This window comes from Podarcis cretensis (assembly GCF_951804945.1).
Source record: "Podarcis cretensis genome assembly, chromosome: 10".
NCBI classification, from domain to species: Eukaryota; Metazoa; Chordata; class Lepidosauria; order Squamata; family Lacertidae; genus Podarcis; species Podarcis cretensis.
The window spans coordinates 20261031-20275201 of record NC_137179.1 but is presented as its reverse complement, the minus strand read 5'-3'; positions in this window follow the sequence as shown (position 1 = coordinate 20275201).

Here is a 14171-nt window from a genome sequence, read left to right as displayed (position 1 = left end):
TTTCCAGAAGACATAATAAGCACGAGTCTATTTATAGATGCTTCTAATAGAACACAGCAACCTTAATAACAAACTGTTAATCAAGTGCTTTTGTGATTCCGTTGAGAGCAGCTTAGCCCTGGGAGTATGTCTTGTCTGAGGCAGGTTAGACATACATACATATCTATGTCTATAATTGTAGAGTTGGAAGGGATCCTGAGGATCATCTAGTCCAACCCTCTGCAATGCAGAAATAGGCAGCTGTCCCATATGGAGATCAGATCTGCAACATTGGCATTTTCAGCTCCACACGCTAACCAACTCAGCTATCCAGATGGATGAATAGTTTCCTTAAAACATATTTCAATTCCTAATCATTTTAAATCTTTCCCATCAACCCTACAGTAGGGCATAGATCTTTACCCATCACAGAGAAGGGCCATAACTCAGTGGTTAGAGCATCTGCTTTGCATGAAGAAGGTTCAGTCCTCAATGTCTCCAGGTAGGGCTGGGAAAGGCTCTTTAATGGAAAAACTGCAGAGCCAGTCAGGGTAACAACATAAGAAAAACCCACTGGATCATGCCAATGGTCCCATCTAGTCCAGCATCCTGTTCACCTAGTGGCTGACCGGAGAACAAGAGTACTCTGCCCGCCTTTGGTTTCCAGCAACTGGTATTCAGAAACGTTACTGCCTCTGACCGTGGATACAGAGCATAGTCTGACAAAATCTGGACAGCTCTTGGTTCCTCATCTCTGCCCTATAGCATTTTGTTGGTGACACTATCTACCAGTGAAGCTTCTCTACCACTCATACTCTTCTCATTGTGGTCTTCTCCTTAGTGATTTCCTCACTGGTAAGCTTACAGGGCCTCCTTGCAACTGCTTGAAAACTCATTAGGTAGCAGAAAGCCTGGTCAGGTAAGGGAGCCAGGTACCATAATGACTGCACAAAGAGGTTAATAAATGGACAACATGGAATTCATTGCAGGGATGTGCTATGGTAATAGGGCTTAATTACCAAGATGGCAATTACGACGACAACTTACTAAAAAGATCTGGGAAGAATCCCATTTCAGGGCGGCTTTCCCATTACAAATGACATGCCTTGCATATTGTCTGTCTAATTAGCGAAGAGAAATTTGAAGGCACGCAGTCGGAGCCTCTTGGCAGGTTGTTCAGTGGTGAGTGCACTGCGTGTGTAAATGGGAGCGTTAGCAAGCGGAGGAGGAGGAGGAAGCTGCTTTGGCTTTTCTCTGCAGCTCCACCTGGTTTTCGATTTTACAAATGAGCTGGAAATGAAGTGTTTCTCCCGCCCTCCCACCCGCCGACCTCTGCAGCAGCAGATGCCCTGCTCTGGTGTCTCTGTGCACAGGACCCCGTCATCAATATTCATAAGCAGGCTGGAGTCGGCAGGCACTACCAGTAAACAGAGGCAGCTGGATGGCTCCACGTCAAGGCGAGCGTTGGCAGCAGGACCATCTCTTTTGGCACATGGAATTGCCCTTGAGAACGTGGCAGGAAGTCTTCATTTTCACTTGTGTACCTAAAGGCAGCCCTAGGCTAGGCGAGGACTGTGGGGTGCCGGCATTTGGGGAGATGGGATTAAGCCATGGGAAGGGAGTGTTGTTCAACCCAAGCACTTCATTCCCATCTGGACAACTTTCTGAGGGCTGCATGCCAGTTGTGGGTAGGGCCAGAGGCAAAAGTGGGAGGAGCGATGAATGTAAATGTTACCTTTGTGCAATATGCTAGTATCCATACACCACTCTTTACATCCAGTTAGGCAAAAGGCCTCAGAGATTAAGAACAAATTCCAGTCAGGCCGAAATACTCAAGGAATGTGGAAAGTAAGGCCAGTGAAGGGTGTGGCCTGGAGAGTGTTCCAAGGGCCAGGTAGAGAGGCTTGGAGGGCCACATTTGGCCACTTGGACTGCGGGTCCCCACCACTGAACAAAGGGATGAGTTTATGAGTGTAAGCCTAACCGCTACATGCCTAGCTGCCCACATCACTGTCCTTCAGGTCCCTCCTTCTTGCCTCACCCAGGCCACTACCCTAGACTTCCCGACTGTTGTCGGTCTGTGCCTCCATCTTCTGGTTCCCTCCTCACCTCACCTGGGTCTGAATCTCCATGTTCTTGATTCATCCTCTTCTCCTCTCCTCTGCTCTCCTGGGTCAGTTGCCCAATCACCAGCTCATCAGCTCGTCACACTCTAGTTCACAGTGGCACCTGCCTGTGGCCAAAGGAACTGCAGTGTGACAACATCCTTACAATTTTATATATTAGAGACAGATATAGTTTGCGGAGAATAAAACTACAGTAGCAGAGCCAGTAACAAATATTTCCATTTCATTCTATGAATTGTACATTACATTGAGGAGGTGAGGAAAGTAATTAACCTATGTAACTAATTTACACAAGGCTGATGGGAGAGAAAAGGAGGAGTGTCACTCTTTAAAAACAAACAAATCATAAAATATTATTGCTTGAAGTGCATCCATCAAGTGCATTTAGTCCCAATATTAACAGCATACCTGATGTCTCTGCTTTCAGCAAGAATGTTTTGTTAGTCGCTTAAAATGCTACATTAATGAATGCAAATGGGGGTTCCAGTTAATTTTTGTGTGCCTGACCTAATTCATACCCTGCTTTTTGTTGCCTGCAGCTTAAGTTCTCTCTTTGCCCCCCTTGGTAGATGTTTTTTGTGTTGCTAAAAATATTGCTTATAACCAATGGCAGTCAAGGGGGTGAATGGCAGCTGTGTGAGAGTGAGTCTTTTTTTTACAGAGACTGCATTTAAACTCAAAGCAGAAGGATTCCAGTTACACTTTTAATAGCACTTGTAAATAAGAAACCCAGCACCGAATAACCTGGAGTCATTAAAAGTGGGCCTGTTGTACACATGGTTACACTTTTCCCTCCTTCGCTTTCTACCACTGCAGCTCTTTTGCTGTAAACCAGCATCAATATTACACAATGAGGCTTTGCTGAGAGTCATGATACGCCACAGACAAATACGTGAATAGGAGTTCTTCCTGTATATGTGAATTACCCAACATGTGTCTCATTTACTCGTAGCTGAGTAAGATTGTCTTCCATGAACACAGTCTTAACAGTGAGTCTGTAAGTGACTGTGGAGGCCAATTCTGGATCCACATGTCCTTCCATAGTGGGGACATAGGTTTCTGGGCAGGAGTTGATCAAGATGAGAGTTTGCCAAACGTTTCTTAGCACGTTTCTCCCTTTTGTCCTGAATTTGAGCGTCTTCAAAGTCCAGAACATCTTTGGTAAATTCTGTTCTTCATTTGGAGTGCTCTCAGACCAGTGTTTCCCAATTGTCGGTGTTTATACAATATTTTTAAAAATTTGCCTTGAGAGAGTCTTTAAACCTCTTTTGTTGACCACCAGCATTACACTTTCCATTTTTAAGTTTGGAAGAGTAGTTGCTTTGCAAGACGATAATTATCAGGCATCCAAACAACATGAACAGTCCAACAAAGTTGATGTTGAAGAATCATTGCTTCGACACTGGTGATCTTTGCTTCTTCCAATACACCTGTCTTAGTTCATCTGTCTTCCCAGTGATATGTTAATTTTTTCAGAGACACCGTTGATGGAATCTTTTGAGGAGTTGGAGATGGTCCATGTTTCACAAGCATACATTAATGTTGGTAGTACAATAGCTTTGTAAACAAGCATTTTGCTTTCCCTGCAGATGTCCCAATCCTCAGACAACCTGCACTTCAATCTGGAGAAAGCTGCATTCGCAGAGCTCAGTTGATGCTGGAATTCGGCATCAATGTCGGCCCTTGTGGAAAGATAACTGCCCAGGTAGGAGAAGTGATCGACAAAAACTTGAATATAAGTTCCTCCTGTATATGTGAATACCCCAACACATGTAGATGAGGTCACAGAGTAACATCAGGTCCAGTGATGGTTGGTGCCTATAGGACAGAAGGCCACCAGTAGGTGGCTCCACTGTCAGTGACAGGCATAGCCAACTACGGTAACTAGATTCGTCCCGGCTAAGTTCTACAAGGGCAAAACTGAGGCTTAGGAGGAGGAGGAAGCAGGCAGCCAGGGTCACCCCTGGAACAGTAAATAAAAGAAGAGGAATCAAGATACAATTTGGCGGAGTAGTTTTACATTTGCCTGAATGGGCCAGCCTTCCCAACCAGTGCAGACCAGCTCTTATTATTTTTCTGAAGCAAAGGCTCTAGTAGCTATTGTTATTAATTCAGGATCAGTTCTTTCTTATAAACCCCAATTCCAAAGGATTAATGGAAGTGAGAGGATCACTTCCCCATTCCTTGGAAGTCATAGATAGACTGTTGACTTTAGGCTTAATGATATTTGAGCAGCACTTCACACATTACGTGTGGCAACTGAGTACATAGCAGTGAAGAGGCCAGGATCTTCTGCCTGGACTATATTTACCAAAGGAATCATGTGAATGGCGTATTGTGCTGCAATATTCAGTCTGGGCCTAACCACTTCATGTCTCCAGGTCAAGGATGTTGCCCTTGAGCAAGCAGATTTGAAGCATTCCCCTCTTCACCAATAAGCACTCATAATGGCTTTCCTCTGTTTTATTATTAGCAAAACGTAACACACCAAGCAAAAGAGGCACAGTTTTCTACAGTCAGCTGTATAGCTTTTAGTATTAAGCAGGACTCTGCAGTTTTGCAAGAGTAATAAGGAGGGCCCTAATGATACACTTTAAATGCGAGTGCGTGGTGGGAATGAAATGTACTGTGAAAAGCAGACCCAAAGCGATCATTAATCTTTCAGTAAATAGCCAGATAGGTACATAGATCACATGCATACAATTGAGTATACAATTCTTCTTTATTAACCGCGGGTTGACACGTGCAATTTTGTGCTCTCTCAGTGCATTTGAGTTGTCCGATGATGGTGAGCTATGCAGAATGAATGTTGCGCTCCTTCCTCTGCAGTCACATTGCTGATAACCTTAAACCTTACAACACACAGGCAAATGCAAGCTCTGCATGGTGCTATTAGTCACTGATTTCACATGTGCTTACTGAGACTGAAGTCTTACGGACAATTACTAGGGGATAAGTCCCATTGGACTCAGTGAAACAGTGCCCAGCTACATATTACACTTTAATGATTATGTTTGCTTTCAGCTGTGGCACAGCAAACTTAGCTAATTCTTCTCAAACCATGCCATGCTTGCTAATTTTCTATATCATGAAAGTGCCACCTTCCAGTAACTCATTTTGACTCACCAGTTTTGTGACTAGTGGAAGTGTTGGAAATGCAACAGCAATGATTATTCAGAGTGTAACTTACAGGTTAATTTTGTAAGTCAGCTAGCCAAGGTGGTGGTGGTGGTAGTGAAAGTGTCACTTAGCGACCAGGCAGAGTGGCATAATCTTCACTGAGGGTAGCCTGTGCTCAGATTGGCTGTGTAGTTCTGAGGGCATTTTTGACTGTATGTTTGGTTGAAATCTCCCTGTTGTGTACAAAGCTTGAACTATGAAAGACAAAGCCTCGCTGTTTATTTCTCCTGAAATGATAAACTGCTTTTGTTAAATGTTCTTAGTGAAGTATTTCCAGGATTTTTCTTTCTGGACTCTGCTTGCATTATTTAAGTTAATTTGCTAAGAGGAAGCACTGCTGTGTGTGCTTGGCAGTCCTACAAATGGCTGCTTAGATCCAGTACAACACTTTGTAGAGGGCAGCACTTTTTTCTGCAGCAGTTGATGGGTGAGGCTTTTCCTCTTCTCCGTACCGCCACAGTTCACCTGCTTCTCTTGTTCAAATACAGCCGGAGGGCAAAGTACCATACCAGTAAATTCAGATTTTGCAGTTAACACTCTTGCACAACAAACATACTGCCCCCCACCCAAAGTTGACTTTTGCAGAAAGGGAAGAGATGGGGGAATGCGCTAGAAAGTGTGGCGTAATGCTTGATGCAACATTACATAACCGCCCCACAAACAAATCAGAATGAATATTTAATAAATAGCAAACATCGACTAACCTCTTCACAAACTTTGAGTGAGCAAATCAGGATGAATGTGCAATAAACTGGTCATCCAGAAATAACCCATGGAAGAGCCAGAAGTGTTCTGTTTCCCCATTGCCCTGGTTACATTTACAAGAGTTTTATGATCATATATTTTCCTTCTTACATAATGGAGACCCACCAATAGTGGAGGAAACAAATGTTTGTAGGAGTGGCTAAATCCCTCTTAACCAAAGTGCCCCAGGCTGCCAATTGCCAGCTTTGTTTCTAGGTTCAGTTTTAGTGTGGTGGTCTCCCCAAGGCATCACTGCTTGGATCAATTTTACCTGGAAAGTCAGAGGGGAGGAAATAATTATTTTATTGTATATTTTGCTCACAGCAGAGCACAGTGGGTAAACTTAATGTCGCATCACTGTACTTGGACTGCAACGGACATCCCCATTGATTTTTGATAGGACTACTCTGGAGAAAATGGATTGCGAATTGGCTTCCTAATGTGACAATCATAGCTGAAAGCAAAACCGTAATAGCAAGGTTTGAATTGTTCTCTTCAAACGAGCCCTTGGAGAACATATCAGAGATGAAAAACAGAGGTAAAACAGCATCCAGCTGGGAACAGCTCAAGCCAACTCTCAAACAATGGAGGGGAACTGGCTAAGCCTTTGCCTGGAAATGCTGTTCCTCCTTTGGTCCACTACAGCCTGTACTGTGTCGCTCCCCTCTTGTTTTCAAGCCACATGTGAGAGAGGATCAGCTCAAGGGTGCAGCTAAATGTAGGAAAGGGGGGAGGCATTAAATTCTGTTTGCAATTAAATTCTTAATTCACACCTTCCAAAACAATATGCCAACTGAAGCAGAGCATGCAGCATACAGAAACTTTCATAATTAAAATGTATGTGCCATATTTTCTGTATGTTAAACGCAACACAGGTGGCAGAACCGATGATAGCTTGCTGTGGCTTGTCTGCGAAACATTTTGAGGATAAAAGCGCTTGCATCCACTGGAATCTCGACTCTGCTGTTATAGCGGATGAATCTCAAGGGGTGTCCAGAGCACTGTCTAGTCCCGCTGTGTTGGATTTAAGTTGGCAAGGCTCGAGGATGCAGACAAGGTGCTTGGATCAGTCAGGGCAATTACATGCGCTCTGCACTGCTGCCCTTCTTGGCTGATAAAAAGTAGCGGGGAAGGGAGAACTGGCTGGGACACAGAGGCAATTAATGCCTCCTTGCGAAAAGGAGTTGTCTCTGCCTGCTTAAAGGAGGATGTGGCAAAACCACTCCTCAATAAACCCTTTCTGGATTAAGTATTTACTGGCCAGAATAAGGAGAAGGAGCTAGAGGGTGGTTGCATTAATAAAAGCTCTGTTTTGATGAGGACAAAGCTGTAGCTTGGTGGTAGAGCATCTGCTTTTCATGGACAAGGTGCCATGTCAATCCCTAGCATCTCTAGGTAGGGCTGGGAGAGAACTTTGCCTGAAGTCCTGCCAGTTACTGTAGACAATGCTGGGCTGGAGGGACCCAGTGGTCTGCTTCAATATAAAACAGCTTCCTATGTTCCTATGATGGGGACCACTTTGTGCTAACTCCAGTACAGGAATAGCCATCCCTAGAGAAGTGGGATTAGCTTGTTGGGCCCCTGGCAGCTGTCCAAGAATGCAGCGTCTTAACACCCAGCCTAACTGTGCCTTTAACAGCAGCTCTGTCTGCAGAAATTAGCTGTCAATGCTTCCCACAGGCTAGAGGATAACATAACTACCTGCTTACATCTGCAGATTTAATGTTGTTAAGGGCACAGTAGTGGTGATGGTGCCCTTAACAGCACTTAGGTGTGAAGATGTAAGCAGGTGGTTATTTAGAGAAGCCAACAGAAGCTTAGGTAAATCTAGAAAACAATATAGAACTCTCTTACTTGCACAGCTTCTTAGACGGAAAGATTCATCTTGCATTCCAAAAACTGTGCCAGCCATACTGTGCAAGGTGATTTTTGACATTTTTGCTCCTGTTGCTGTTAATAATTGACAATGTATTAAAATGTATTAATGTAGGAGGAGAGGTGTGAATAAGCTTTTATACGATTCTGGATACATTTGGTGCTAATTTGACCAGTTAAGGTACAATTTATAGCCAGAGTCTGTTTTTCTTCCTTTCTTCCCCATTGTAGTTCAAGCGGTTTAATAATAATAATAATAATAATAATAATAATAATAATAATAATAATAATAATAAATATTTATAATTATTATTTATTTCCCACCCATCAGACTGGGCAGCTTCCAACCAAATATAAAAACACAGTAAAACATTATACATTTAAAACTTCTCTATACATGGCTGCTTTCAGATGTCTTCTAAAAATCATATAGTTGTTTATCTGTTTGACATCTAACGGGAGGGCGTTCTACAGGGCAGGTGCCACTACCAAGAAGGCCCTCTCTGTGGTTCCCTCTAGCTTCACTTCTCACAGTGAGGGACCTGCCAGAAGGCCCTTGGAGCTGGACCTCAGTGTCAGGGCTGGATGATGGAGGTGGACAGGCTCCTTCAGGTTTACAGGGTTGAGGCTTTGAATTATGCTTGGAAATGTACCGGGGGCCAATGTAGATCCTTTAGGACCGGTGTTATATGGTCCCAGTAGTTGCTCCCAGTCACCAGTCTAGCTGCTGCATTCTGGATTAGTTGTAGTTTCCAAGTCACTTTCAAAGGTAGTTCCACGTAGAGCACACTGCAGTAATCCTAGGATAAAGTTGAGTCTCTTTAGCATTTCAAGCCAGTTCTACACATTTCATGAAATGACACTGAGAAATGGATGACCAGTGTCAAAGTCTGAATCCTATGCAAAAGCACGTGGCAGTTCAAGTGAGGTTTCTGGACTACCAAAGAAAGTGAAGAGAAATGAAGCATCATTTTAATCCTATCTCCATTTTAGATAGGAGTAGACCAATCTGTCAATCATGTTCTTCTGATGGACAGAACTACCAAATTATGGGCCGTGCTGAAATGCTGAACAAATGGCAATTCAGAGAGATGGGCCTGATTCAGTTGTAACTGGTGCCATGCAGAGGCCAGTTTACATGTTCAGAGGCTGGAAATGTAGTTATATCCCCCCCCAAATAAAATTTTAAAAGTGTGAGCTTTTGCTAACCAGTGGTGGAGCTTCATGCTCCGACACCAGGGGGCGGGGAGCAGGTGGGGCATGGCTGGTGCGCGTCCTGGGGGCGTGACAGCCGCCTGCAGGGGCGTGGTGCCCAGCGCGGATGGGGGGCAGCCACGATGGCACCCCACTGGGATTGCGCTGCTGAGGGCAGTGTGCTCCCCCCCATTCCTCTTCCTCCGCCACTGTTGCTAACAGAGGCAATATTTGCCATAATGGGGAAAAAAGTATTCAGCTTCCTACAGTCTAAAAGCTTTATTTTAAATGTTAAGAGTGACTCAGTCTGAGAGGAGACCACTCCATCCCTGTATTTCTGCATGAGTCAGTGATCTAGATGTGTCTCTGTATTTTAAAAAAGTAAGTTGTGAGCATGAATTCTCACAGAGATGCAAAAGGCAGCCAATTGTGTGGACAAGCAAATTGGCGGCATTAGAGCATTGGGAATAAGCTACCCGGTAACACTCCTCTCCAATCTGATGCAGAGCTATAGCACAAAGAGAGCCTTCTCAGTGGTGATTCCTCATCTGTGAAATGCTCTCCTCAGTAGGGTCCGCTTGGGACCTTCACTGACATCTTTTTGGCACCAGCTAGAGATTTACCTTTCCCTCCAGGCCTAGGATGGACTGAGCTGATTCTGTTTTATTGTTAGAGTGCTGCCAAAGCTTCCTGGTTTTTTTGTGTGTTATATGAAAAGCAATGTTTTATACACATTTTTCTTTCCTCAGTATAATACAATGTGTTTATGTTTTTAAATGTAAATCGATTGGATACCATTTAGGAAACAAGCAACTAATAAGTTTAAATAATGCCAGTACTACTGCTAATAATAAAGGAGCATAAAGCCATACAGTTTCTGGCTGATCCTTCATTTTTTTAGAAACAATTAATCTATTTTTAAGGCCTTTTTTTGGGTGGATGCAACTAGGGCTGGATGAATCAGTCTTTTTCCAGTCTCCTTCACAAGTGCTAACTTCTAAGTTTATTGCATCCCATTTCCACAATAACCAGCGATGTTGGTGTTTTTTATTATTTAATCCTCAATAAAATTTAAATATATATTTTAAAACATGTTATCTCTCAGAATATGCATTCTAAAGCATGTTTGGATAAGTTTCTGTAGCCAAGGGCTGTGTCCCAACATTTGGAGAACTGCAAAAGCCAATAGCTAGTGATGTTCTGATCTGTGCATTAGTCCGGAAGGTGTAGATCAAGTCAGTTCACATCTGAATGTGCAAAGATTAAATTCCTTAAGCCCCTCCCTAGATGTGGCTGCTGTTAATTCAGTCAAACTCATTGCTCTCCCAAAGATGTAAGGTAGGGTAGAGCTCTCATAGCTGAATGGGCAGCAGCTTTGTTTTCAAAGCAAGCTGAAATGGGAATTCCCTCTGGCTAATCCAATAGCAGCTGTACTTATCATTTATTAGGTAAACACACACACACACACACACACACACACACAGAGTCTTTCAAGCAGGTGTTAAGAGGTGAAGCAGGTATATAAAAAAATAAAAATAAAATGGCCCAAAGCTGTCATGAATCTTTTGTTGTTGTTGTTTCTCCACAGGCAGCAATTTCAAATGAGTTAATGTGTGTTCATCTCAGTTTTTAAGGCCTTGCCAGGCCAGACGTGCGTATCTCTGTGTGCTGATCTCTGCATTGAACCCTGTCCTAGGGCTCAACAGCCTTGCCTCCTAAACCACTACTTTTCTCCAGCTGGCATTTATGTACAAGATATATTAGCATGGTTTGGGAAGTGGGTGGCCTAAGAATTAAAATGTAACGTGGTGGGCAAATGCACCTGTAATACCATCAGTTTCCAGTGATAAATGACTCTTCTTTGCCGTTAAAGGATTTTTTTCAGTAAAATCTGTACATTGGAGGGGGAAGGTGGGCGTTAGCAAAAAGAGGCTTTCCCTGGCTTTTGTGCTGCAGGAGGATGACAATTTTTAAAATATTGAATTGCCTTGTGTCTCTCGCTGCTTGGTGGAGAAAGTCAGAGCAGTATCTTTTAGCCCAGTTGTTCCTATAAAGCCAGTGTGGTATAGCGGTTAGAGTATCGGACTAGGACCCGGGAGACAAGGGCTCAAATCCCTGCTTGGCCATGAAGCTCACTGGGCGGCCTTGGGCTAGTCACTGCCTCTCAGCCTAACCTGCGTTGTTGTGGGGATTAAATGAGGAGGAAAAAACCATGTTTGCCACCTTGATCTCTTTGAGGGGGGGGTAGGTGGGGATATAAATGCAATCAATCAATAGTTCAGTCCAGCCCTTCCACTTTCTCTTTTAAGAATGTTTTATTATTTATTTGCTTCAACAGAAAGCCATCTCAGAGCAGTTTTTTTAAAAAATAGCATAGGATAACAAGACATTTCGAAGGTTGTAGTCCTGTACAGGGTTACCTGGGGGATCAGTGGAGCTTACATCTGAGGAGACCTGTGTAGGATTACACTATTCACCTCTTCACTCTAACATTTCAGCCCGGTTTCAGCTTCCATTTTCTATGTGTCTTCTGGGCCTTATCAAGGAATGGAGGAAAAAAAATTTGATTCCGTTCACAGTAGAGGCAAACCCCTCCCTAGCCCATGGTTTCTGTGCGAAAGGAAACACAGCCATCCTTTTAAATTCACACTTCTTGAATATTACAATACAGTTCTCCAGTCACGTAACATGTACATGTATATACTGAAACAAAATGTGCATGAAAATGAGTATATTGATGTAGATAGCGTACGAAGATGCATTATATATGGGGGAATTACTTTGAATAGATGGGTATATTGTGGGGGGGGATGCATACAAATGTGGGAGAAATTTGCACTAAAGTGCTGATGAAGTTTCATGAGGACTTTAAAAAAAAAAAGAACTGATGTGGAAATGTGGAGAATTGAATTTAAGATGGGGGAAAAGAGAGAAACAGAAACCAAAGTGGACAGATTTGCCCATCACCAGCCTCTGCTTTATGTTGGGTCAGACAATTGATCCACTTAGTTCAGTTATTGTCTACATTGACTGGCAGTGGCTCTGCTAGTCACTCTCGCTTTACGGGTTGCGTTTCCTTTGAAGGAGAGGGAACTGGAGATTTAAGATTAGCAGCTGCCAGCTTGGAGATTGTACTTCAGATGGCGAGCTTTCACACTTCCTTTAGTGACAGTTTGATCTGCAGCAATTAGCAGATGTCGCTCATAGGAAAGATCCTGGTTCTGTCTAACTAGGGTGGAGATGCAAAGAACAATGCTTGATCTTTGTCATCAGCAGGAGACACACACAAAGATGTCTCCTCTCCTAAGGTAAGGGAGGAGTGGGGTCAGCAGCCCTGAGAGTATCAGGGAAAGTCAGCACAGGTTAAAGGACAGTCCAGGAAGTTTGGGGGTTCCTCTCTTTTTCTACCCTTTCCCATGCAAACCCACAAGTCTTGCTGAGATGCATTCTAACACTCCCAACAATCTGGACCCAATCCAGCCACTGCTAAGGACTTTTAAGGCATAGGATTGCACTGTAACTTCCCCTTGATTTCAGTAGGAGTGTTAGCATCAACTTAAAAAAATTGCATCTTGCATTTTTTAAAATTAAAAAAAATGGTTGAGTAAGAAGAGCTTACTGGGCATATCTGAAAAACTGGGGAGCATTTATATGCCTTTAAATCACCCAGTGTTTCAGGAGACAAAGCAGAAATGACTTTTGCAGCATAGTCTTTCCCCATCACTGTAATTCACCTCTCTCCTGAACCTGCTGGAAACTGCTGTGCTTTGGGTGTGCCATACAGCAACAGGGAGATGGAGAGGCAACACAACTGTGGTGGGAATGGGCTGCCTTATCTCATTTTGCATTGGAAGATTTACATTATTCCACATAAAGAGGCTCTGTGCAATTAGAGGGTAGCAGGTCTGGGTCACCGGCCACATCCAGCACTGCACTTGCTCAGTCACCTGGCACCACCCTTCAACCTCCACCCACTGAGAGAATGCCTGACCGCAACTCATGGCCACACTCACAGACCTTCCTCCATTAATTCAGGAGCCCTGGGCAACTGGAGCTCTTGACCTCAGTGGGAACCCAAAGAGCAGGGAAGCCAAAGTCTCAGCACCTTGGATAGCTCCATGTGCGCAACTTGCTCCAGAGAAATATGGAAGTTGACAAGGCACCACCACCCCAGCCTGAGGTGTGTGGCTTCTTAAAGCCTGGTTTGAAGCTGAGCATTTCTCTTCTTCCCCATGGCTTCTGCCCATGCACTGTTGGACTGGCATTGTGGAATAGGAGAGGGTTGACTCTTCGATGAACTGAGCTCAGATGGGGGGTGGGCGGTGATAGCTCTGTGAAGATCAGGGCTTAGGCCACATGTTAAGAAAATAAGAGCAGCTGTGCTGGATCAAGCCAGAGACCCACCTTGCCTTCCCAGTGGTCAAACATATGCTGCTGGGAAAGCCTGAAAGTATGGCATGAGAACATCAGCACTCACCCCAGCAGCTGGTATTGAGTCTGGCATTTGAGGTAGTACACAGCCATCATGGAAGCAAGAACCTAAGATTCATAGTCGTCCCACTTAAATTCAGTATCAGGAACCTGGTTCTGTTCTCCAGGTGGTGGTGAATCAGCCCTTGACTGATCCTCCTCTGTCTCTGAGCCTTGGATATCATTCAAAGCCATCACACCTCCACGAGGATAACTAAATCCCCCTTTCAGATCTTATCGCAACATGCTGAGGCTGCAGGTGATGCCAGGTGGGGGCCTTCCCCAAGCCTTTAAACATATATACGGATCACTTTTGTGCAGAAGGCATTTTGAACGCATGGAGAGGGTTAAGGTCTATATGCATCTCTCCAGCACTGAAATGGGCAGCTTCAGCCAGTGTTCCCGTGTATGAGTGGTGGGAAATGTTTTCCAGTCCAAGGACTCCATTTCCTTCCATGAAACTTTCTGTATTAATTTTTTATTAATTTTCCAATTTTAAGACAAAATAACATACAAACATCAACAAATAAAGACATACAAACAAGTATAATTTCATATCCTCATTTTCATAAGCCATCTTTCTCGGACTTCCCCATACCTCAC